A 25449-nucleotide genomic window follows, 5' to 3' on the forward strand; every position below is an offset into this window, starting at 1 on the left:
ATTGGCGAATGTCCTGTTAAAAGAAATGGGTCAGATACCTTTGAAAATCATAGATTACTGGAAAAAAGAATTAGACATATCAATATCAGAAAAACAATGGTGCTCAGCTATTTCTTACTTAACAAAATATATACATGGTATAAATTTGGTAGAATGCCATTTTAAATTAATATATAAATGGTACTACACTCCATCTAGACTATCAAAGATGTACCCACATTTACAGAATATATGTTGGAGGTGTGGGTCGTCTGCTGGGACATATATACATACCTGGTGGGAATGTCCGATTGTAAGGAAACTATGGTCATGGACCTACGATGTTTTGTATGAGTTGTCTCATAAAAGATTGGAACAAAATCCAGCTGTAGCGATTTTACATTATAACTGGAATTTGGACACACAGGAAATTAAATGCATAGCATCTCATTGTTTTGTGGCTGCCAAAATTATAATTGCTAGAAACTGGAAATCATCTATCCCCTTCCAAAAAATACATCTTATTAATCAAATCAAATACCAACTCACTATGGAAAATAATCTTACTAATAATATATCGAGCTCAACTCTTAAAAAAGGTATTTACAAATTGTGGTTAAACAAAGTGATATCAATCTATCAATGAAAATGGGCAGCCCCCTATCACTTGTTAACTATAATAGTATTGTATTGATCTAAAAGGGGTGAAAAAACGGGCAATCCTTTAACATTTTTATAACCCAATGTCAATTTATGCATGATAATGGGTAACCCCCCACTATTTGTTAATTATAATAGTATTGTACGATCCAAAGGTGGTGTAAAAACGGGTAATTATAATACACTTTTATACCCTAATCTTAAGAGGAAAGGGAATATTGGGTCGGACCTACTATTATCTAATACTCTTATTTATCGAAACATTGATATAGTCTCGGACGATCATTAGCTCTCCCTTACCAAGATATTTTATTAGATAGGACTATAATACTTAATTTGTTTAAAGGAACAATCAGAGATAGCTATTGATATCAATGCAAAACAATACAAGACTCAATGATGTTCATTCTAAACAATAAGGCCTCCCCGTTTACTAAATCCCGGCCCATACTGAAGGAACAATATGTACAATCACTATGTTCTTCTTTCTTCTTTACTCCTGTTTGATGAATATTAGCTGGGAACGATCTATCTTTCAGTCTGAAAGTATGAATGAATGTATGAAAGATGTATTTTTTTTTTTTTTTTTTAATAAGTCAGTCAAAGTACGCTTTATGATGTATTTTTTTACGATATTCTTTATATCAGGACAATATATTTGTGATTTGAATACGATGTAAACTAAAACTAAAATCCACAAATGCTTATGATACGTTTAACGAATATCATTTAATATACTGGCTGACTGTACAAAACAAAATTATTAAATAAAGATGATTATAAAAAAAAAATAAAAAATAAAAAATACATAAAGTCACATTTACACATAACACACAGACATTTCACCTATCCCCAGATAGCTGGGATCTGCACGCACAAAACTACCGAATAGCGCGCAGATCCTACTCACACAGTACAATTGCCATGGAGCTAAAGTCTTTCCCATAGTCTTTCATTATATGAATAGGCTCCATTGTATGGCTATCTGGGGTATCACATTCCCATAAAGTCTGGTCCATAGTCCAAAGGCAAGAGGCGGGCAATCAGCCCCCTCCAAGGACACGTGGCGAGGTCGGTTTCGCCACATGTATATCAGTAAATACACTGCTATTATAAGGAAAACAAGTTTGAATATACTTGCACAAATTCTTATGTGTAGATCTGAGGGATCTAGAATATAAACACAGCAACAGAAAAACCTGGTGCAATATTGTAATATGAGGTAGAATATATATGCAACTCTGTTGAAATAAAACTCACAAAGGTGGAGTGGTTGTAGTACCACTCCAAACTCTCAAGCCTACGGGAGCCTTCAAAGTTTTATTTCACAATAAATTGTACAAATATAGTAAAAAAAACTAAAGTCAAATTTCAAGACACAGTTCGAGTGCACTCTGTCCCTCTAGTGTCTCCAGTGTCCTTTCAGCAACAACTCGCTGTACTCGGGCTTGCACTTCTGGGTTCAGCGTGCTATGCGTTCTGCCCTACCTCTTGGGGCTTTCTCGAGCACATGGTAAATCCTCCCATTATGGTATTTTATATATTGCAATAATAGTCCGAAGTCCCACTTATTTACATAGATATCCATGTAGTATGATTGGTTATTTATAGTAATTACTTCATTGGTTACTGTAACAGATCGATGGGCAACCCGACTGAGTACCTCTGTTGAAGGATGCTCCTAGCACTTCCTGAGGACTCCAAGCACTGAAGCAGACACCATAACCACCGTAGACTCCTTCATAGAGCAAAACAGGAACAAGTTCTTACAAGAGCTTAGGAGTTAATATAGCAAGAGATTATGCAGAGCATAGCAATCCCTTGTAGCAGATTTCCCCAATAAGAGACGGCACTCCAAATTGAGGGTGAAGTAGAACTGAAGCTTTACTCAAACACTCTGCTTTCTGCACATTTTACACACATAGTACTGCCCATAGGGTTTTGCAGAACAACCAATCAATACGTACAATGCACTCAGACACTCCCACACAAAATCCTCCCCTCTGCCTGTGATATAATTACTGAACACAATGGTCTAATGTAATTATCACAGGCAGGAAAATACACAATATTCATAACTCTAAAAGTATACATCCAAATACAAACATACGTCAAAATCATACAAATTGGTCCAGTGGGTCAAAAGTTAGTTGGAATTCCCTTTGTGACTGCCTGCAAGCATGGCTTGGGTGTGGTAAGCCAATTACCTCCAGCATACAGAAAATAGCTCTATTCACAACAACAGTAAAAACACATAAAATACATATTTCCTATTTGTTACAAAACTGTTATTTAACCTGGATTATATTTACTATTTTATGATACTTTGGCTTCGGTACTTGAATGCTACATCTTTTCATCGCATGGACTATATATACCCCGGTTTGTCAAACGAACAACCGACCACCCGGCTCCTGGCATGTGCCGCCACTTAACCCCGGTCACCTCTCCAACTACCGAAAGGTTCGACCACCCGGCTGCGAGCGTGTGCCATCAATTGATCACCCAGGGAGTTGTGGTTTGCGGTTAACCGCAGGCTAATTGACGGCCCCAGTATATATCCGTTCGTGCCTTATCTACCGATGGTTAAACTACCGAAAGAGGCACGAATGGGGACCACCTTCAATCTGGCGTGTGGCATCAATTAGAACATAGAACGTTGCGGTTAACCGCAGGCTAAGTGCCCTTTCATGGAGGGCTAACTTCGGATACCGAACAGCGATCACATCCAGGCAGAAAGCGGGGATTCGGGCACAACACTGGCCGTTATTAGTTCCACGAATTGACGCTGAGGTCCCGCTGCCTATTGTTGCACCTTAAAACATGGCCGCCATTTTCAGCCTGCGACCCAAATACATGAACAGACTTTCTTTCGACGGAATACAGCTACGGGTTCGTGGGTTTGAGCCGCTATTTGGTGGATTAGTGCACATGGACCAGAGCTATAAAATGAGTGGTGAAAGTACCGAAATATCTATGAAACTGTTAGAGTTATGTATTTTTAATGTGTTTTCTGTGTGGAAAATAAACGTGGGTTTTGGGCGCTTGGAGATAATTGTATTACTGTAACCGTTGGATTCATTATCACCAAGCTGGGCGGTATCAAATTCAAATGATACATTGTATTCTCATTGGTTGATGCCTTGTGTTATCCCTGAGAGTTTGCATAAATACCGATCCCTGTGTGCCATTAAAATCAGTTCTTTTTTGACTTTCAAATCGCAGCCTCGACTCATTTTGTGGGGAAAGAGTATCCTAGCTGTAAAATAGCTAGTGGGATTGTTCTACACTTACAGGATCCTTCTGGATATCGAGACCAAGCGGCTTCTCTCTCTCTCTAAACTGAGATCCAGACTTTCCAAGCGGTCCAGCTTCCAGCTAGCCTGGGAGTAACCGTAACTGCAGTGTGAATATAATAAATATACTGGGCACAAAGCCTAAGTCACCACTGCTGATTTTAATTGTTTAATAATACATTTTTGGATTCATTATTTTGTATCCTGTGCTGCTCTCCTCAAGGATATCGTTTTAGCCTTATTTGGCACCCTCCTTTATACTATATAGCGCCTGGGATGGCTCTGTATCCTGTGAGTTTTATCCTATATAGGGGTCTACTGCATATTTACACAGTTTGCACAATGTTGGTTTATTTGTGACTTTTAGATTGATCCTGACATTTACATTACGTTGACTGGTGCAGTATTTGTTTTATTGCTTTATCCCAGAATTCGAAGTAGATAACAGTTTATGAGACATGCTCCAGTGGGGGCTATTCTGCTCCCGGAAATAGACATATATGGTGGGCAAAACTAAACAGAAAGGGAGGGAGACAGGAGAAGGGACAGGGTAAATGATAGAGTGTCCTGCTGAGTGATAGTTGCCTTGTTGTAGGAGGGGTAAACTTAGGATAGGTTGGACTTGGGGAAATCACTAAAGAGGAAAGATAACTAAAACTTCACTTTTAATGTAAATAATTAAAAGGGGGTAAACAAACAGATTACTGTAGAAAGTCAGATTCAAATAACTGTTGTGAGAAATCCTCAAGTGATATAGTTGCACTGCCTATAAGTAGAATGCCACAGGAGGAACAACAGCTACTAAATAGTTTTTGAATCTGACTTTCTACAGTAATCTGTTTGTTTACCCCCTTTTAATTATTTACATTAAAAGTGAAGTTTTAGTTATCTTTCCTCTTTTGTGATTTCCCCGAGCCCAACCTATCCTAAGTTTACCCCTCCTACAACAAGGCAACTACCACTCTGCAGGACACTCTATCATTTATCCTGTCCCTTCTCCTGTCTCCATCCCTTTCTGTTTAGTTTTATAGTGCATTTTGTTGCACTTGGGGTTAACCCCCACTCAGGAGTAAGATTATTGCAATATCTTCTTTCCCCTTGTTTTTGTATATGGTGGGCAATGTTCATTTAAGCATAAAGCATTACATGACTCCAAGTTAGCCAATTTTAATATAGGTTAGCCATTTATGGCACCTACAAGCTTGAGCCTTGGAATCAAAGTGCATTCCTTCACAACACCATATAGGTTTGTTTTTTTAACTTTTTCATGTGGTGGGTGGTTTGTAATCATTGGCTCATTGCTGCATCCGAATCATTTCAGACAAACTGAAATGTCACATAAATTAAACTTGGTTCATCTGAACCAATTACACATTTTGGATTAATCGATTCAAATAACCAAATCTTTTACCCTGTAAACAAATGAACTTAACTAGAAAGCTGTCAAACAGATCCACAAGAAACAACATTATAGATTTTAGGAATGTGTTACTGTTACAGAAATGTAGGCTAATATATAAAAAAAAAAGAGTGTGGGTTTGATTCATTCTAAACGATATTGAGTTTGATGTAGAATATTCAAACACTTGTTTTTTTATTCACATCTGAAAAATCACAGAACTCTAATTGATCCTCAAGGTTGAAACATGTATATATCCCAGAACTGGGAATAAATGTAAAATGATGGATTATTGCAATTGTCAATCAATTTATATTTTGAACTGACACTGTGGCTCTTGCTTGAAAGGGATGTATAGACTCTTTACAGTGAGAATCACATAGTATTATAAATAGTTATATCTATAACATAATGTAATATTCAAACAAGGACATTTCAATATTTTGTGTAAGACATTTTGATGAAAAAGGCCAAGATGTATCTCAAATGTGATTCATCATTATTGATTTGATTAAACCAAGAGTTACAACTGTATTTGACATCTGAAAAACACACAAAATGATACAGGAAACATGAATCACAAATATTATACCCTTTTGATTTAAATGAAGGAGATTTATCATCAATTATATTTTTAGCTTGCACTAGCTAGTTCTACTTTTGAGCTGATATATGTTCTTTTTTCTATATTTATTAATACTATCATACACTGATTAACCACAACATTAAAACCGCTGACAGTTGAAGTGAATAACTGTGATTATATTGTTACAATGACACCATTAGGCAGCAAGTGGATGGTAAGTTCTTGAATTTCATGTGTTGGAAGTAAGAACAATGGGCAAAGGCCAAATAGTGAAGGATAGGTGATTGGGTCAGAGCATCTCCAAAGTCTTGTGGGGTTTTCCCCGTATGCAGTGGTTAGTAGCTACCAAAAGTGGTAGAAGGAAAGACAACCTGTGAACCGGCATCAGGGTCATGGGTGCCCAAGGCTGATTGATGCAGATGGTGAGTGAAGGCTAGCTCTTTTAGTCTCATCAAACAGAAGAGCTACTGTAGCTCAAATTGCTAAAATAACAAAAAAAAACTTCATGCTGTTCATGATAGAAAGGTGTCAGAACACATTGTGCATCTCAGTTTGCTACATTGGAGATGCATAGCTACAGACTGGTTAGAGGGCCATGACGACCTCTGTTCACCGCCAAAGGGACCCTCAATAGGGACATGAGAATCAGGACTGGACCATGGAGCAATTGCACGATGTTACCTAGTCTGATGAATTTCTTTTAGATCTGATGGATGGCTGAGTGCATGTGTGTTGTTTACCTGGAGACGAGATGGTAGCAGGATGCACTATGGGAAGATGGCGGACATGCAAAGGCAGTGTTATGCTTAGGGCAATGTTCTGCTGGGAATCCTTGCATCCTGGCATTTATGTGGATATTACTTTGACACATTCCACCCACCTAGAGATCATCGCAGACCCCATACACCCCTAATAGCTATGGTGTTCGCTGGTGACAGTGGCCTTTTTCAGCCCGATAATGCACCCTGCCACAATGCAAAAAATGTTCAGGAATGGTTTGAGGAAGATGACAAAGAGTTCAAGGTGTTTCTTTGGCCTCCAAATTCCCCAAATATAAATCCGATTGAGCATATATAGGATGAGATGGAACAACAAATCTGATGCATGTAGGCCCCACTTCCCAACCTGCGGGACTTTTAGGACATGCTGCTAATGTCTTGGTGCCAGATGCCACAGAACACATTCAGAGCTCTTATGTAGTCCATGCTTCAATGCATTAGAGCTGCTTTGGAAGCACAAGGGCATGATACATATTAGGCAGGAGGGTTTAATGTTGTGGCTGGTCAGTGTATTTGTTTTAGTGGGATAATTATTTTGTTTTTAAAATATATGTTAGAGATTAGACTAACTAGGTACAATATGGGGTACAGAGAGGTATGGCTAAAGCATGAACTTAAAGCGGAGGAAGTCTACTTAAGATTGTGAATTCATCTAGAGTCATTCTATGGATAGTGGTTTATTATAGAGAGTACTATACTAGAGAGTAGTGTGTGAATAAGAAAACGTATAATAGATTATTGTCTACAAAATGTTCTTTGCTTACATCCGTGACTTTAGTGAGTAACCCTGTTAGGCAAAAATAATGAGTATTTAGTTACAGTATATGATCATATATTGCATAAGCCTGCCAAAACGCCAATGCACCACCTTTTTCCAGGTCCTATCTTAGCAACTTAATGTCTTTAACCCGCTTACTGTCTCCTGGTGGTCTCTGCAGTGCAAGGTTAAATAGGCCCTGGAATGAGGCACCTATTACAGGAGGAAGTTCAAAACCACAGGAGTTTGCCTGGACTCCTAAATATATTTACATAAGAAACCAAGAAGGCTGAATATGCTCCTGGGATCAAGTCATACAAAATAAAAGATCCATTGCACTCACACAGTAAACAACAACTTCAAAGCCCACAGAATTTAAGATTAAAAATAAAAAAATTACATTTCAACTTCCATCGGCCCTTTCTCAAGAGTCTTGAACATGGCAAACAGAGGAACATTTGGGATGGATATACTCCTAAAATGATAACTGTACAAATTGTACAGCCAAGCAAATTGACACTATATAGAATCAGCACTTCTAACATATCATCTCAAATAATCCTAATTATGGTGAGTGTCGCACAGTTGGAATTTATGGCATTGATGCCATTTGGAATTATCCAATGAGTCTGAACAATGGAAAAATAACCTACATACAGTTCAGAACTTTAATTATAGCAATTCTAGTAAATCTGAAGATTTTCTGAAGACAAAGCATGTCTCTACTCTTTACTAGGTCACTGATCTTAGCATATTATCTTATATATTATCATATTATATAATTATTTTGTCCAACCTATATGTTTAGATCTCAAATAAGATGTATAATTTGTTTATATATGTGAATTTATTTGATTTCAGCTACTATTTTTTATAATAAAAAACAGAAAAGAGTATAATCACTAAAGATATATAAACGTATAATTGGGAGTAATCCCAGGTGTACTTCACAACCACCTAGAGAAATATATAATCGAGCAAAAAGTGGAAAAACACCCAGAATACGTGAAATAGATAAAGATTAAAAATTACAACAACCTGGATTCAGGTAAAATATTCGTAGATGTGGTCTGTATAAAAAAAAATCAAACAGCTAACATAGCGTAAAATAGTATAAAGAATTATTTTAGATAAATCTAAATATAGGTATACTCACAAACGAACGTGTGATCAGGCTTGTCACCCTCTCAGGGGTAATATGATGGATAAAGGCTTGAATGTCTTCCAATGGAGTATATGGAAATGAAAGAAATCGAATATAGTGAAGTTTGTTAAAAAAAAATACAAAATCGCATTTATTGGTTGCACTTACACATAGAAGATAAAAAGTAGCGTGTCTCCATACAATCTTAGAACTCCTGAGTGCTGGTGTAAGCATCCACAATAGGGATCCAGGAGCAATGGTGTAGAGGTAGCCAAAAACCAAACAAAAATTAAAATACAAATAAAACTTAAACAAGGTACTCAGATATACATTTTGAAATACATAATAATCACTATGTTATGACAAAAATGTTCAAGGTATAATGTGTGATATGCAATTTTGGAATCTTTGAGATTCTGTAAGCATACTGTTATGTACATATGTGTGTCATTTGTAATTAATAAACAAACAGTAAAAAAAAAATAGAAAATATAAAATAAACTCTGTAAAACTGTAAATTGGAGATTCCAAGTTGGGGTTAAGCAGCAGTGGCTAGCAGTGCACCCTGCATTAACCATAAACAACAGTGTCACATTAAGATGAATGAAGCAACACCTTCTGGCCGACCCCAAAAAAAAAGATAAATGAAGCAGGCTATTTCTACCATTTGAAGTTTATGTGAGTGACAATGTGGGAGTAGCTAGACGAGAGGAACTTTTTTTTGTTTTTGCATTTTACTGAAAAACAGATCCTTCAAAATTAGACTCTCTTTCTACAACATTTAACAAAGAAAATAAAAACTGTTATAGACTTTGTATTAACCTAATAACTAAATGTGAGACTGGTAACCTAGTCTCTCACTTGGAATAGTGACAAAATAGAAATCTCCTATCTCCCACTCAAAGTTGTTTCCAGTAACCCTGGCAGTAGCTAAGTAGCTAGATACAGCAGTTATCAAGTACTACTTGAATCCGTGCCTATTTCCTACTACCACATAAGCCAGCCATGGTAACATACACATAACTGCTGGTCTGTCTCACTCAGAAGCTGCAGGAAACGTGTCTGAAAAATGTCTGCTCTGAAGTACAGATTACATTACTGGTTCTCTTTTTATTGGTCAGTTATCACTTGATCTGTGAATAAAATTAACATTTACTGGCTGTCCTCTATCATTTTTTTCTGCTTGATCAGGGGAAACCGGTCACACGATTGGGTAGACCACTTATTCATCATGGCAAACTAATTTCTTTTTTCTTTTTTTCCTGGTTTCAGAATTGGTACTCTGTATCGAGAAGGAAAACGAGCAAGTTCGAGCTTGCGCGAGTCAGTTCCCTTGATATCTCTCGATCAACCCAAATTCAGACAAATTGTAGTCTGAAAACAGATCTCCATGTCTTGCATTTGGTAAATTACAGCTGATATTTTGCTGCATCTATAGGACAGAACATATACTCCTTATGCACTGTCACATTAGTTTTCACATCTAAGATATTTTCTTATCTATAAAGAAATTACTTATATTTTTGGAGACTTGCTTTTCTACAGTATGAATTCATAACTATACAGTCTGCATTTTTTGTTATGTGTATGGTAATAATTCCATGATTTAAAACAAGAATATGACTTGTATTAAAAAAAAAATAAACCAAAAAACCCAATCTAAAGTGTGGAATTTTGGAATTCATTGTTCATTGACAGTTTGTGTGTTCGCTGTAGATTAGCTTGATGATAAATAATACATTCAGATATTTTACATTTTGTAGATGTCGTATCTTTTTGTGAAATTATTTTCAGTTTTACTAAATACAAAACATATCCGTAAAATATTATAGATACAACATGCTGAAGGGGATGTGTAAATGAAGTAATACTGGTACATCCTTTACTATTTTTAGTTTGCAACTTATTTTACAGAAACAGTGTTGGATTTGAGGCATATGTCTTTTCAGTAAATGGAATGAGGATTCAGCAAAAATTTGATTCTTTCTTAAACTAATTTGCATATGCCCACCCAGAATCCTTTGCGGTAGTAACATCACTGCAAATTTGTGATTTCTGGGGGAAAAGCAAGTCTTATGGCTTGACTGCTGTGCAGATTTTTGTTTAACCTTGTATTAAATATCTTTTGAATAACAAAGCATTCATACATCATTTTCATTTATATATTTTCAAATAACATCCAAATGTTCATAAATAATATCTAAGTGGCAAAACTGAGACAAAAATAGGCTGAGTTGATTTCTTTGCCTTGGTTTTTCCAACTGGACTTATTTGTGAAAAAACTGAGTTTACTGAATAAACCTGTATCTGTTTTTTTGTTTTTTTTAATTAATATTGTCCTTTACTCCTTTATATCTATTTTATATATCCTTTATATAGGTCTACATATATATACCTTTGTATACAAAGCCAGCACTCAAGATCTTGTAAAGTTACATTTTTATGCAGAAATTGATTCAGGTAAAATGCAATGTACCGGTAGTCAACTGTTCAGTTCATGTAACAAACTTTCTTCAGGGCATAATCATCACATATATGCATATATAAAAAATATGTTTATGGAGCACTCTCAGGTCTCAAACTCGTGCAAATAGATTGTTCTTGATAAAGACCGGAGCGGGTCGAAACGTTGATTCGATTTGTAAGCACTGTTGATTTTTGAAGACCCAATAAATACACTATTTGCATGATTTTGAGACCTGAGAGTGCTCCTTGCACAGCCCCCGTGCATAGACTCACAGGTTATGTGAATTCATACCTGACCACCTTGGCCTGTGTTGATTTGCAAGGGTGAGCATATATCTCTGCATACCGGACTCCACATCAGGTAAGATTCTGACAGTGTGTAGATGTTTGCGGTGTAGTATGTATGAGGGCATGTAATGTAGATAGGGGCTATAGTGTGTGTTTGTGAAGGGGGGCATGGGCTGTAGTGTGTATTGTTAAAGGACCACTCTAGGCACCCAGACCACTTCAGCTTAATGAAGTGGTCTGGGTGCCAGGTCCTTCTAGGGTTAACTAATTTTTTTTATAAACATAGCAGTTTCAGAGAAACTGCTATGTTTATCAATTAGTTAAGCCTTCCCCTATTTCCTCTAGTGGCTGTCTCACTGACAGCCGCTAGAGGCGCTTGCGTGATTCTCACTGTGAAAATCACAGTGAGAGCACGCAAGCGTCCATAGGAAAGCATTATGAATGCTTTCCTATGTGACCGGCTGAATGCGCGCGCAGCTCTTGCCGCGCGTGCGCATTCAGCCGACGGGGAGGAACGGAGGCGGAGAGGAGGAGGAGAGCTCCCCGCCCAGCGCTGGAAAAAGGTAAGTTTTTACCCCTTTCCCCTTTCCAGAGCTGGGCGGGAGGGGGTCCCTGAGGGTGGGGGCACCCTCAGGGCACTCTAGTGCCAGGAAAACGAGTATGTTTTCCTGGCACTAGAGTGGTCCTTTAAGGATAGAGGCTGTAAGATGAGTTTGGAGAGGAAAGGGGCAGTAAGATGTATTGGTGGTATAGGGGCCATAGTGTGGGTGTGTGTTTGGGATGAAAAATAGGGCTGCAGAGTGTGTGTGGGGGGAACTGGGTCTGTTGTGTGTACAGAGAAATTGGGGTTGTAGAGAATGTGTGTTTGGGGAAATAAGGTCTGTAGTGTAATTATGCATGGGATATGGAATGCAGTGTGCATTTAGGTGTTATAGAGACTATTGTGAGAGTTGGGGGAGTGTGAATGTGGTGGCAGTATAGGGGCTTTGCTTATAGATAGTGGCTGTACTAAGGGGATATGGGCTTTAGTGTGGGTTTAGGAGCTGTAGTGAGGTAGTAAAATAATAGGAGTTTAAGTGGGGGATAGTTGCTGTACTCAGTGCATATTGGCTGTAATGGGGGTGGAGGCTACAGTGGGAGGACGCGGGCTGTAGTGGGGGATCAGTGCTGTAGTGGGGGGATAGTGGCTACTAATACTGTAGTTTGATGATAGGGGCTGTAGGGCTGCTTATAAAAAAAATATTTTGAGGCTTGTCTTGGGCCAGGGAAAGAGGATAACTGACACCTGGTGGTCTGGTGGGAGATGTTGCTGCCTGCACGCTCCTTTCAGAAGGCATCTGGGGGAATGTATCAGAACATTCTGATACAATAGAAGAATAGAAGGTCTCTGTACTCAAATGCTGGTCCTGCCGAAGTTCCCTCCCGTTGACTTGCTTTGCCATATGGCAGAGAGAATGGGCTGGCCGGTGAGGGAGATCTTCGAGTGTTATCTCTTTCGCACCTCCCCCTCCCTCTGTCTCACTGTCTTGTATATGTATGTAGGTATGTATATGTGTATATATGTTGTATTTCTAAATAGAATTTGTGTGTTATGTTTTTCCAGATAGAAATGCTCTGCTGCATCGAGTAAAGCAAAAGTCAACTTTTAAGATACAATAAAACATTAATTTAAAAGAGCTGTCAAGAAACCTTGCTTTACTTTGACAATCTGTTCTCGGCAAAGAATATCAGCAGGAGCACCATGAATTACCAGTTTTAACAGATGTGTCTATGCATTCCTTTCCATATCTATGAGTATGAGAGGGGACAGACAGCAATGAATTTAATAGATTATAGAAATATAGCAACTAAATCATCTGTTTTCATTAAGCATCTGCCCATATTCATATCAGATTGCACGAAGCACCCTGGCATCACCACACAGGAATTGCCTTAATTGCCTTTCTCTAAGCCCTCTTCAGATTTTACTTAATACATTCCACCTTCATTATATTAGATGTCCATTGTCCTGTGGATGTTGTGAAGTTTTTAAAATGGCTTAAATCAGTGCATTGCAAGCTTTGGTCATTCCAGTAGGTATTAAAACTGAAGCCTCATTCAACAAGACTGAATAATGGATGCAAGAGTTTTTCGCCCCCATAGTGAAGTTCGACATTAAATCTGACATGGCTGACACTTCTTGGAATATTGAGGGAATACAATTAACGCTGGTGTCTTGCACGCATCTTTTGGGCTGTTACAAATGGCTACAGAGACAAACTACATGCATAGTTTTTTTTTTTTCTAAGCTCACAGCATTTGCAGGAAGATACAAAATAATAACCTTAAGTTAACCTTGCAACAAGCATGATAGTTTCAATGCAGTACAACACGATTTTAGTTTTAGTGGTTTATTTAAATGACTTTTCTCTGACTTTTAGTCTTCTGTCTTTAACACAACTTCAGGCTGCTCACTTACATACTCTAAAGCACTTTGACTCAGCCATGCTGTTTTCTATTAGTTTTTCCCCATGTGCCAATTAGATTGAATGCCATTTAGACCAGGTGCGCCTTTTCTAGACCATGGACCAGTCAGCAGGTCTAATTTAGAGGGTCAGTAATCTCTTAATTTTAATGGCTTGTAGATAAAATAGAACACTTACAAAAGAAAGTGTAAATATTTGTGTGCACAAAGGTTCCGAGACTTTAATTCTTTGCTCTTGAAAATATTGCTATTTAAAATAAATAACAATTATGAGCACACATAAATGCACTATACATGTTTAGTTAAAGAATTATGGTCTCAAACATCCTATAGCTTGATTTTCAGTTGTTTTTTATTTTCAGGTTTATTCGCCATAAATTTCTAAACTTCTTGTCAAATGGTTTGGTTGTTTTGATTACTTTTTTTGTTTTGCTGCATCTATTCTTCAGGCATATTCAAAGTAGCATATATAAATGTGAAACCGGGAGCAAAATAAAACATACCTTTTTATTGAGATCTTTAAAAATATAAATTGCAGGAATAAAAGACAAGAAAATAAATTGGTATATTTTGCAAATTTCATAGATGTATCTGTCTGTAGAAAGTCCAGATATAAGAATTCAGAAACAATGCACCAAGTTCAGGTGTCAATAATTATAATGAGCTTAGACAATGATGTATGTGTGTCCAGAAAATGTTCTGGAATTGATAAATTATAGCTTTTATTTTTTGCCATCAGATGGCTTTTATTTTTAAAAGAACATTATATCTCATGAAGTATAACTTCCAATACTTAAACAGGTGCAATCTTTTCTAACAGCATTGTTTTATTTGTTCCTCCCTAACTAATACCATAATTTCGAAAGGCTTAATCTTTTCTCAATCGTTATTTGATTTTTTTTTTTTTTTAAGGTTAGCTCTTTCCTGACCCTTAACCTTATAAAGACTCGATCTCTAATGACAATACTTTCTAAAAGATCAATAATTCTTTGTATCATCTATTTTTGAAGGGTTTATGCTGACTCTAGTGTTTTCTTCTAAAGGTCTGTCTCACGTGACATCATCTCTCCTGGAGGATCTCTCCTAACACACTATTCTTTTCTATATACAGTGGGATGGAACTGTCTTGTATGTTTTATGAATTACCATAAAACATCTAAACCATGCAGACATATTAGATACTTTACTGATACAGTAAATAATGAGATTTTAACTACACAGCAAAAAGAAACTTTTTTTTTTTAACCAATTAACTAACATTTTGAAATATAGGATAAATAACTAGCAGTTCTGTGTTCATGTTTTCTGGTTGGATATTCTGTGGTTCAGAGCTGAAGATTGCAAGACCTGCCCTGTTATAACAGAAAATGGAGGGTTATGGAATTGGATATAAATTATGGGAATTTGGTGAGTGTGGCTGAGTATTTTGCAGAAGTGAACCAGGGAAGTTAAGAAACAGTTACATCTAGATTTACAACTTAGTTAATTTAGTATATCGCTATGATGACAAAGGTTTGTTCTAATCATATGGTAGGATTAGTTAGTTAAAAATAAGCACCGGACCACCATGCTGAGTGGACGCACAGTGGAGTAGCTCCCGAAAACTCTTCTAGTTTTCAGCCCTAAAACCTGGCAAAATACTCACTGACAAGCTGACGGTTGTACCCCAGTGCAAGAGGCAACCCTGGTCCCGAGGAGAGGCTTGCTGCGAGGTTCTAGCCCCTCGGTGAGGCGATCCCAGGCTCACAAGATGGAGACCGCTCGGGCGGTGAGTTGGGTGGACGGCCGCTGCCCAGCTACCCGGGCCAAAAGCGGTAAGACAGAAACACGAAGCTAGGCGGGTCTGGCCCTGTTCCCCCCCCTCTGGGCCGGTGGGGGTGATCCTGGCCCCCATCCTGTGAACCATCAAAGCGCCTCAACACCGGCGAGAGTCCGATTCCAAAATGGCGGAGACCGCATGGCAACTTGGATGAGTGAGCCGCCGGACATACCCTCCTCACCTGCTGCCACACAGGCGGATTACAGACCATATAAGAGAGGGAACCGGCAAGTAAGCGTCAAGCTCCCACAAGCTAAGGAAGAGAAGCATCAAAGCCTGACACACCGGTGGGTACTGACCTCGAAGAAGGGAAACACTATAAGGCCTTGGACTAACCTGCCACACCACCCAGCTCCCCACCAGGGGCCTGAAACAGACGGTCCACCCACCCATAGCCACCATACCTGGACTTTTCACACGCTCGAGACAGGCACCCAGCTGGACTGCACATGACCCGAGAAGGGAAATTCGACCCTCATACACTGCCACCAGATGGGGCTATAAGAATGGCTGCAGCCACCAAGCACTCTGTCTTATTACAGTGACCCACACGGCATACTGACGGGTCGGGTCGCCTTGTGTGCCGACACGGACTCTCGCCTGGAGGACACAGGGCCCACATGGGGTGGTAATCTTTAGCGTTGAAGCACAATCTCTATAGTTGACGCTGCTTTTATGTTTTATGCTTCTCTTTTTACCATGCGTTAAAAGCTTGTTTACTCTATGATTTTCAACATGCAACCTACATATCATACCATGAGCACCCGAGTACTCAAATATGTCACTCGAATGCCCAGCCTTACATGCGCATTATAAACTACTGTTGTCGCATAGCCTGTGATTTTCATGTCATATAAAAAATAAAATAAAATGTGCTGTATTAAACTGCCACACTTTGCAAAGCTATGAAAATGCCTGCAGTCGCTGTCGTGGCTCTGCACGTTTGTTGTTACTCAATGCACAAGTAAAATAAAGAATTAAAAAAAAAAAAAAAAGCATAAGGAGTTTTGGGTTTACTGGTATATATTGGATTTATTTGGTTATATAGCCCTGAATTAAGTGGTGCTGCAGTCCTGGCCAACATAGGTCAGAAGATGAAAAAACAGAAGTCCAACAAACCCAGGCCGGGCATGGATATTGATGACCTGCTTCAGCAAACACATGGGGCGGTTGGGCCTAAGATGGCCAACTGACTATCTTGGAGAATACTCTAACTACTCTCAGGAGAAACCTCCCTATACTGTGGCTACAGACGTACCTGCCCAGGCATCGTTTCCACAGGTCTCACAAAGTCCAGAATCATAGCCCGTCATGACAGCAGCCGTTAAGGCACCTCTTGCTGATGCGCAAAAGAATATTCAAGCTGATGTGGCCTCTCTCCATGCAGACCTCACTGGCCTAGTAAGCAGCCTGTGTACCTTAGAGACCTCAACAAACAACCAAGCCCAGAAGATAGCCACAGAATAGAGCAGGAGCATTGCCAAAACAAGCAACAGTTTGCAACTTTGGAAGATAAACAGCAGCACAAGAATAGGGTATTCTGGAGGAGATGTCGGTGGCGGAGCTCTCACACCTAGTGAGATGATTGCTGTTATCATCAAAACAGGCCAAGAACACATCCTAGGAGTATTCCATACCCCCAAACCAAGGAAGGCCTGACATCACTCCAAGAGACCTGGTGTGAGGAACTGACTCTGCTGGGTTTCAAACCCTGGTTTACATGCTGCTAAACCTCTTCCTTACCAGTACACCAGCCTGCCTTTTGCAAATGTACCTGAGATCTCGTAACCTTGACATTGGTATGTCATTGGTATCAGTGACAAGTCTCTTCAGCTGTGTCTGGTCATGTGTCTGGTTCTTGGCCTATAAAAGCCACTTCCTGTCTCTGTACCTTTGCCAGATTATTGTGGTTCCTGTACTCTCTAATCAAGCTTGTTCCTGTTTCTCCTACCTGTTGCAGATTTTGGACCGTTTTGACTTTGCTGCTTCTCCTTCCCACTGACCTCGGCTTGCCTCACTACGATTATCATCTCTCTGTTCCAGTCTCCCATCTCTGCTTAAGACCAGAAGGCCACTCAAGGCTCAGGGGCTCAACCACCTGGGTAACAAGTGGCTACCTCTGGCAGAAAACATTGCTGATCTGGCTACTGGACTCCAAAACTTTGTAACATCAATATCATTACAGAATAATCTGGCCCATTCATGGAGACCGTCGGATCAGATTCTGCATTGGCCCAGCAGGTTGCTTTTAATGCATGAACTATGCAGACCCAGGCACAGACCATTCAAGTGCTGCAAGATCAGGTAGCTGAACTGCAAAATTAAGTTCGATCAATGCATAGTGAGCTTACCAGCTACAGGGCACATGATGTTTCTGGAGCAGGCGGAAACTTTATGGATATTAAATTTGCAGCAGGAAATAAAATTCAGTCTATCCCTAAATCTTCACATGTGTTAATGGAAACAATAGACGGTTCTCCACTTACGTCAGGCCCGGTTACACATGAGACGGTGCCCTTAAAATTGATTCTGGAAGTGAATCACCATGAGTCTATATCTTTCCACCTAATTTCCTCAACACAGTTTCCAGTGATTTTGGGTATACCCTGGCTTGCTCTGCATAACCCACAGATTGATTGGAAGACTAGAACTTTGTCCTTTCCTTCAGAACACTGCTTAATGAATTGTCAACCCTCTAAGGCAACACCTGTTGCCACAACAATTAATGAAATGGTTGATACAAACTTAACTAAGCTTCCTCTACAATATCGGGATTTTGCAGATGTCTGTGATAAGAAGAATGCTGATCAGCTTCCACCTCACAGGCCTTATGATTGCCCCATAGAGCTGCTACCTGGAGCTGCTATCCCATTTGGCCGTATATGCTCCCTTTCTGAGCCTGAATTGAAAGCACTTCGTGAATACATACAAGAAAATCTTGCCAAAGGCTTTATTCGACCATATACTTCTCCAGCAGGAGCTCCTATATTCTTTGTAGAAAAGAAAGATGGCAGTCTACGGCCATATGTCGATTACAGGGACATTAATAAAATCACTGTTAAAAACCGCTATTCCTTGCCTCTCATTCCTGAACTTCTGGAGAGACTTCGCTCAGCTAAAATATTTACGAAGCTTGATCTACGGGGGGCATATAATCTGGTTCGCATAAGACCAAATGATGATTGGAAAACAGCTTTCAGAACCAGGTACGGACATTATGAATATCTAGTAATGCCATTTGGGCTTTGTAATGCCCCTGCAACTTTTCAGCATGATGTACTACGGGATCTCCTGGATCAGTTTGCTGTGGCATATTTGGATGATATCCTGATATTTTCTGCTAATCTTGAAAATCACAGAAAACAGGTCTGCATTGTTCTTGAGCGCCTTCGTACCCACCACCTATACATTAAACTGGAAAAATGTGAGTTTGAACAAACAGAAATTCAATTCCTGGGATATGTAATAACTCCTAAAGGTTTAAGTATGGACACAAGTAAAATTAAAGCTGTGCTGGACTGGCCCATCCCCAAGAATGAAAAAGATATTAAGAGATTTGTGGGGTTTGCCAATTTTTACAGGCGTTTCATTAAGAATTTCTCTGCCGTTATTACACCGATCACTGAACTTACACATAAAGGGACTCCTTTTCAGTGGTCCAATAAGGCTGACACTGCATTTTCCAGATTAAAGACTCTGTTTACATCTGCCCCTATCCTGGTACATCCTTAGCCAGAATTGCCATTTACTGTAGAGGTAGATGCTTCTGATTCCACTGTTGGGGCTATACTGTCTCAAAGGACTGGACCTAAGATGTTGTTACATCCATGTGCCTTCTATTCCCGCCAGATGTTACCAGCAGAAAGAAATTATGACATAGGGAATTAAGAACTTTTGGCTATAAAAGCTGCCTTTGCCGAATGGAGACATCTCTTGGAGGGAGCCACCCATCCAATTACTGTCCTCACAGATCACAAAAATCTGGAATGTATTCAATCAGCTAAGAGACTGTCAGCCAGACAAGCACGCTGGTCCCAATTTTTCTCAAGGTTTAATTTTTTGATTTCATACCGCCCTGGTTCCAGAAATGGCAAGGCAGATGCCTTGTCTAGGATAGCTGACCCCCTCCATACTACAGTAACTAAAGCCACCATCTTGCCTGAGAGTAGATTTTTAGGAGTTACCTTTCCTTCTGATCTAATGTCTCGCATTAAAAAGGGCTACACTGAAGATCCAGTTTTTCGTGATCTTCATATGACCATGCTTAATGGGTTTTGGATTTTTCAACAACGTCTGTTTATTCCAGAATCAGTGCGACTGGACGTTTTACGTCTCTACCATGACTCAAAACCAGCAGGTCATCCAGGAATCCGAAAGACACAAGAACTACTTACGCGATCCTTTTGGTGGCCTAAATATTATGAGGATGTTAAGAAGTATGTGTCCTCTTGTGATGTATGTGCCAGACATAAGACTCCTCGCTCATCCCCTGTTGGCATGCTTCAGCCTCTTCCTATTCCTCATCGTCCCTGGGGATCTATATCCATGGACTTTATTGTGGAACTACCTCCCTCTAAGGAACACACTACCATTCTTGTTGTTGTGGACCGGTTAACTAAGATGAGTCATTTCATACCAGATCGTGGTCTCCCTTCAGCTAAACAGACTGCTGACCTAGTTATTCGGGAAATATTTCGCTTGCATGGAGTGCCTGATGAAGTAATTTCTGACAGGGGAGTGCAGTTTACATCTCATTTTTGGAAATATTTTTGTTCCATTCTAGGTATTAATGCCAATCTGTCGTCAGCTTTTCATCCACAAAGTAATGGACAGACTGAGCGAACCAACCAGACTTTAGAACAATATTTGCGGTGCTATATTAGTTACCTGCAGGATGACTGGCTGGATTTTCTACCCACAGCGGAATTTGCCTATAACAATGCCCAACACTGCTCCACTTCTCTGAGCCCATTTTTTGCTAATTATGGTTACCATCCAACCTTTCTAGTGAGTCTCCCAATTACTACTTCCATTCCTGCTGTCACTGACCGGCTAACCGCCTTACGAGATTCCCAAGAACTGTTGAAGAAGACTCTTTCGGAGGCTCAGGAATGTTACAAAAGAGCTGCTGATAGGCATAGAAAGGAGGCCCCAGTTTATCATGTTGGTGACAAGGTTTGGCTGTCAACAAATAATCTTAAGCTTAGGATTCCTTCTCATAAATTGGGTCAAAAGCTCATGGGACCTTTTGAGATCATCGCTCAGATCAATGCTGTCTGCTCAGATCAAATCCGTCTGCAACTTCCAGATTCCATGAAAATACATCCGGTGTTTCACGTTGCACTGCTTAAACCTTTTCATGAAAATACTTTCCCTGGTCGAGCCCTGCCTGCCCCACCACCAGTCCTCGTGGATGGTGAAGATGAACACGAGGTGGAAAAAATTCTTGACTCCAGGATATTCCGCAACAAGCTTCAATATTTGGTTCATTGTAAAGGCTATGGTGAAGAGGATAGATCGTGGGAACCAGTGGACAATATTCATGCTCCTGATCTTCTTCAGGCTTTCCTTGCACAGTACCCTGCTAAACCAGGAAATAGGGCATCCAGAGGCTGCACCTGTAGAGGTGGGAGTAATGTGAGGAACTGACGCTGCTGGGTTTCGAACCCTGGTTTACATGCTGCTAAAACTCTTCCTTACCAGTACACCAGCCTGCCTTTTGCAAATGTACCTGAGATCTTGTAACCTTGACTCTACAAGCATTGGTATCAGTGACAAGTCTCTTCAGCTGTGTCTGGTCATTTGTCTGGTTCTTGGCCTATAAAAGCCACTTCCTGTCTCTGTACCTTTGCCAGATTATTGTGGTTCCTGTACTCTCTAATCAAGCTTGTTCCTGTTTCTCCTACCTGTTGCTGATTTTGGACCGTTTTGACTTTGCTGCTTCTCCTTCCCACTGACCTCGGCTTGCCTCACTACGATTATCATCTCTCTGTTCCAGTCTCCCATCTCTGCTTAAGACCAGAAGGCCACTCAAGGCTCAGGGGCTCAACCACTTGGGTAACGAGTGGCTACCTCTGGCAGAAAACATTGCTGATCTGGCTACTGGACACCAAAACTTTGTAACATCAATATCATTACACCTTGGCGTACGCTTTCAAAATGGTTAAGACAAGTCTATGTTGCAGGCTGCACTTAAAGGGACTTTGTCATGGCAAAAATCACTCCAGCCATTCACCTCCCACCTCAGAGAATGTGGCATCTGCTCTAGCTGGCGTTTGTCTAGGACTCTCCCGGTCACACATGGAGGTTTCTCCTATGTATTTCAAGATCTGCCCAGTGTAACAGCAATTATGGAGATCCTTGGAATACAGTTGGGATCCGACGACTGTCACCCCATTTGTCCTTCGGTGGACTGGAATGGATGCTTATTCTGCAACTACCACTTGAAGTTATGTACAATAATCCACAATAGGTTACCATGCTTACTTATTATAACAGGGCTGTTCATAAATTATAATTAATATTTCATTGGTTTCTTTTTATTTAATTTTCTTATGCTCACTATTTTTGCACTACTTGATATTAATGATGCATCGGCCGCATTCAGTTAAGTTGGCTTTATAGCCACCATCCTGTAGCTGTAGTTGCCAGCCGGGACTGTCACTGAATTTCACGCCCCTATATTGACAAACACACTTTACAACTTTTTCAAGCTTTTTTAAGATATACACCCAATGAATAAATGCATGAAAAGGGAGAGAGGGGATCTGTACATTAAGGAAGATGGACTGTCAGAGTACAGAGAGGGGTGGCTGTGCAAGGAGAGAGGGGATCTGTACAGGTGAGTGAAATGGACTATCAGGGTACAAGGGAGGCAGGGGCAAAGGGGATTTATGCAGGGGAGGGGGAGAGGAGATCTGTGCAGGGGAGAGAGAGGGAAATGAGTTCTGTGCAGGGTAGGGAGGGGATGAAGTGGGGATATGTGAAGGGGGAGAATGGGGAGAAGGGATCTGTGCAGGGGAGGGAGGGGGCTGTCAGGGAAGCAGGGTTATAGGGGGTCTGTGCAGGGAGGTAGGGGATCTGTGCAGGTAAGATAAGGGATCTGTGCAGGTGTGGAAGGGGGAGAAGGGATCTGTGCAGGGGAGGGAGGGGAGAGGGGATCTGTGCAGGGGAGGAGGGGGACTGTCAGGGAGGCAGAGTGAGAGGGGGTCTGAGCAGGGAGGTAGGGGATCTGTGCAGGTAAGAGAAGGAATTTCATCTGTGCAGGGGAGGAAGGGGGAGAAGGGATCTTAGCAAGGGAGGGGGGAGAGAGGGGATCTGTGTAGGGAAGGTTGACTGTCAGGGTTCAGGGGAGACAGGGGGAGAGGGGCTCTGTACAGGGTAGAGAGGGGGAAAGGTCATCTGTGGAGGATAAGGAGGGAGAAGGGGGATCTGTGCAGGGGATAGAGGGGGACCGAAAGGGTGCAGGGGAAGCAGGGAGAGATGGGATTTGTACAGGATAGAGAGGGGAGAGGTCGTCTGTGGAGGATAAGGAGGGAGAAGAGGGGATCTGTGCAGGAGAGAGGGACTGTCAGGGTGCAGGGGAAGCAGGGAGAGAGAGAATTTGTACAGGGTAGAGAGGGGGAGAGGTCATCTGTGGAGGATAAGGAGGGAGAAGAGGGGATCTTTGCAGGGGAGGGAGGGGGACTGTCAGAGTGCAGGGTGTAGCGGATGGGTACCGGGCTGTCCCACGACATGTATGAGAATAAGTGTATTTGGTCATATGGCTGGTTTAATGTGTATGAACATGTATAGAAATCATGGTATCCGGTTATAATGACAGTTAAATGTATGTAAAGAATTGTATTCCTCTAGTTGTTCGGTAGAATCATTCAAATAAAACAAGGGAATGAAACTACCGAACAACCAGACCACCCCGTGTAAAGTGTGCCTTCAATTACCGTTTGCAACAATGTTGCAAACGGGTAATTACCTATTCCTGCAGTGTGGTCTTTGTTCTCTGGGTGGCTGCCATTCGGGATGCGAACACGTGGCGGCGGCCATCTTAAACTGCCGAACAGCGGTGTTTTGCCGTCGAGTGTCTGGAACCAAAATCGGACACTTGACTAGGCAAACACCGCTGAGACCTCCAGACTCCTAATACTTCGTGGGGAAACTACCGAACGGCCCGCCGTTCGGTAGAAAGAACCCCACAAACTAGGGGATTCATCCGAATCCCAGTCAGGCCACTTAGCAGTAATATTTCACCCCTTTGCATTCGCCTGTTTGTGACCGACCGCAGGGCCAGAATACATGGAACTGTTTTCGGATACTTTACCTCTGCGGTCGGTCCAAACTTCAAAGTCCCATAACTCCCGAACGCTTCATCCGAATGGGCTAATTTTTAAGTATGTTGGTCCCCCAGAATAGAGCTATCTGGGGATGTTGGATTTGTGGATGTACCCCAAGTATTTAGGGTACATCCAAAACTCGGGGAAAACTGTGTACACGATAAGGGGATTATGATGCTAGAGGAGGGGAGGAGATCTGTGGGAGGTTACTACTTAGAGATTGGATAATGTCTTAAGTGATAGAACCTCCTCCCTTGCATGGGAGAGGGCTTTATAAGGAACTGTGGAATAAAGCTTGTCAGTTCTACTCCTGAAACTGTGTGTCGTCCAGTTATTGGGATTGCGATGGGGATACTGCTGTATTACTTTACCTGCTGGAAACCTTGCCTGTGGACTTAACATCACCTTGTTCCTGAGCCTCACTGGGATCTCTAGTGGAGAATAGCTGTGCAAGATCGGCTCTCCGCTACATTGGTGGCAGCGCTGGGATCCAAACTCACAGAGGAACAAGCGTAAATGGAGTACGGATGGAGATTGATTTTTCTGCGCTAAAACGCTCCACGCTAAAGGACCTCCTAGAGGCAAGGGGTATACAAGCCAGCAATAAGAAGAAAACAGTGAAGGACTCGCACGCAGAGTGGGCATGCCGATTACAGGGGGCAGCGCTCGGGTGGGTGCAAGCTAGCAAGGCACGTTCTATGGAGGATGTAATACAGATGTTGCTGATGGAGCAGTTCTATGAGGGAGTAACCAATGAGGTCCAGGAATGGGTAAGGGACAGAAACCCTACTTCCCTTACCGAGGCTGCTAGGAAAGCGGATGACTACCTGGATGCACGCAGGTCACAAAAACCTGCAGCTCCAAAAGCAACCTTTAAAACATTCGGGGGAAACACCTACACCCCAGCTCCACCGAGACCACTACCACCACCACCACCACCCGCTGCACAGCCCCGGTTCCGACTGTCACGATCCCGGGGAACCCAACACGCTAACACACACACAGACACACACACAGAAAGTGTGCTGTACCGGTCCTTAGAGTGGCCGGGCTAAGCACACAAAGAATAGTCAGGAGACAAGCCGAGTAAGGGGAACCAGAAAACAGAATAACGAGAAACAAGCCGAGGTCAAAGGGTAGGAGAAAGTCACAAAGTCAGTATAACAAGCCAGAGGGTACGTAACCAGAAAGCACACGTTCACAATCGATACTATAAAGCAAAGACCACAACAGGGCACAGATAGACAGGAAAGGTAAGTATTTAAATCCTAGCCTGAATCCTGATTGGCTAACCACCAATCAGTATTAACAAACACACGTGGGGGATATCTATACCCCCCACTGTGTTTGTTGCACTGTAGCTTTAACGCCGGGTCACGTGAGTGACCCCGGCGCTTAGATAATAGTGCCGGCTCCCAGCGTGCAGCGTTAGACATGCTGCCGCTGGGAGGAGGAGAGGAGGACGCGAGCGGCGTGTCAGGA

This window comes from Pelobates fuscus, chromosome 1, assembly GCF_036172605.1.
Source record: "Pelobates fuscus isolate aPelFus1 chromosome 1, aPelFus1.pri, whole genome shotgun sequence".
Lineage (NCBI taxonomy): Eukaryota > Metazoa > Chordata > Amphibia > Anura > Pelobatidae > Pelobates > Pelobates fuscus.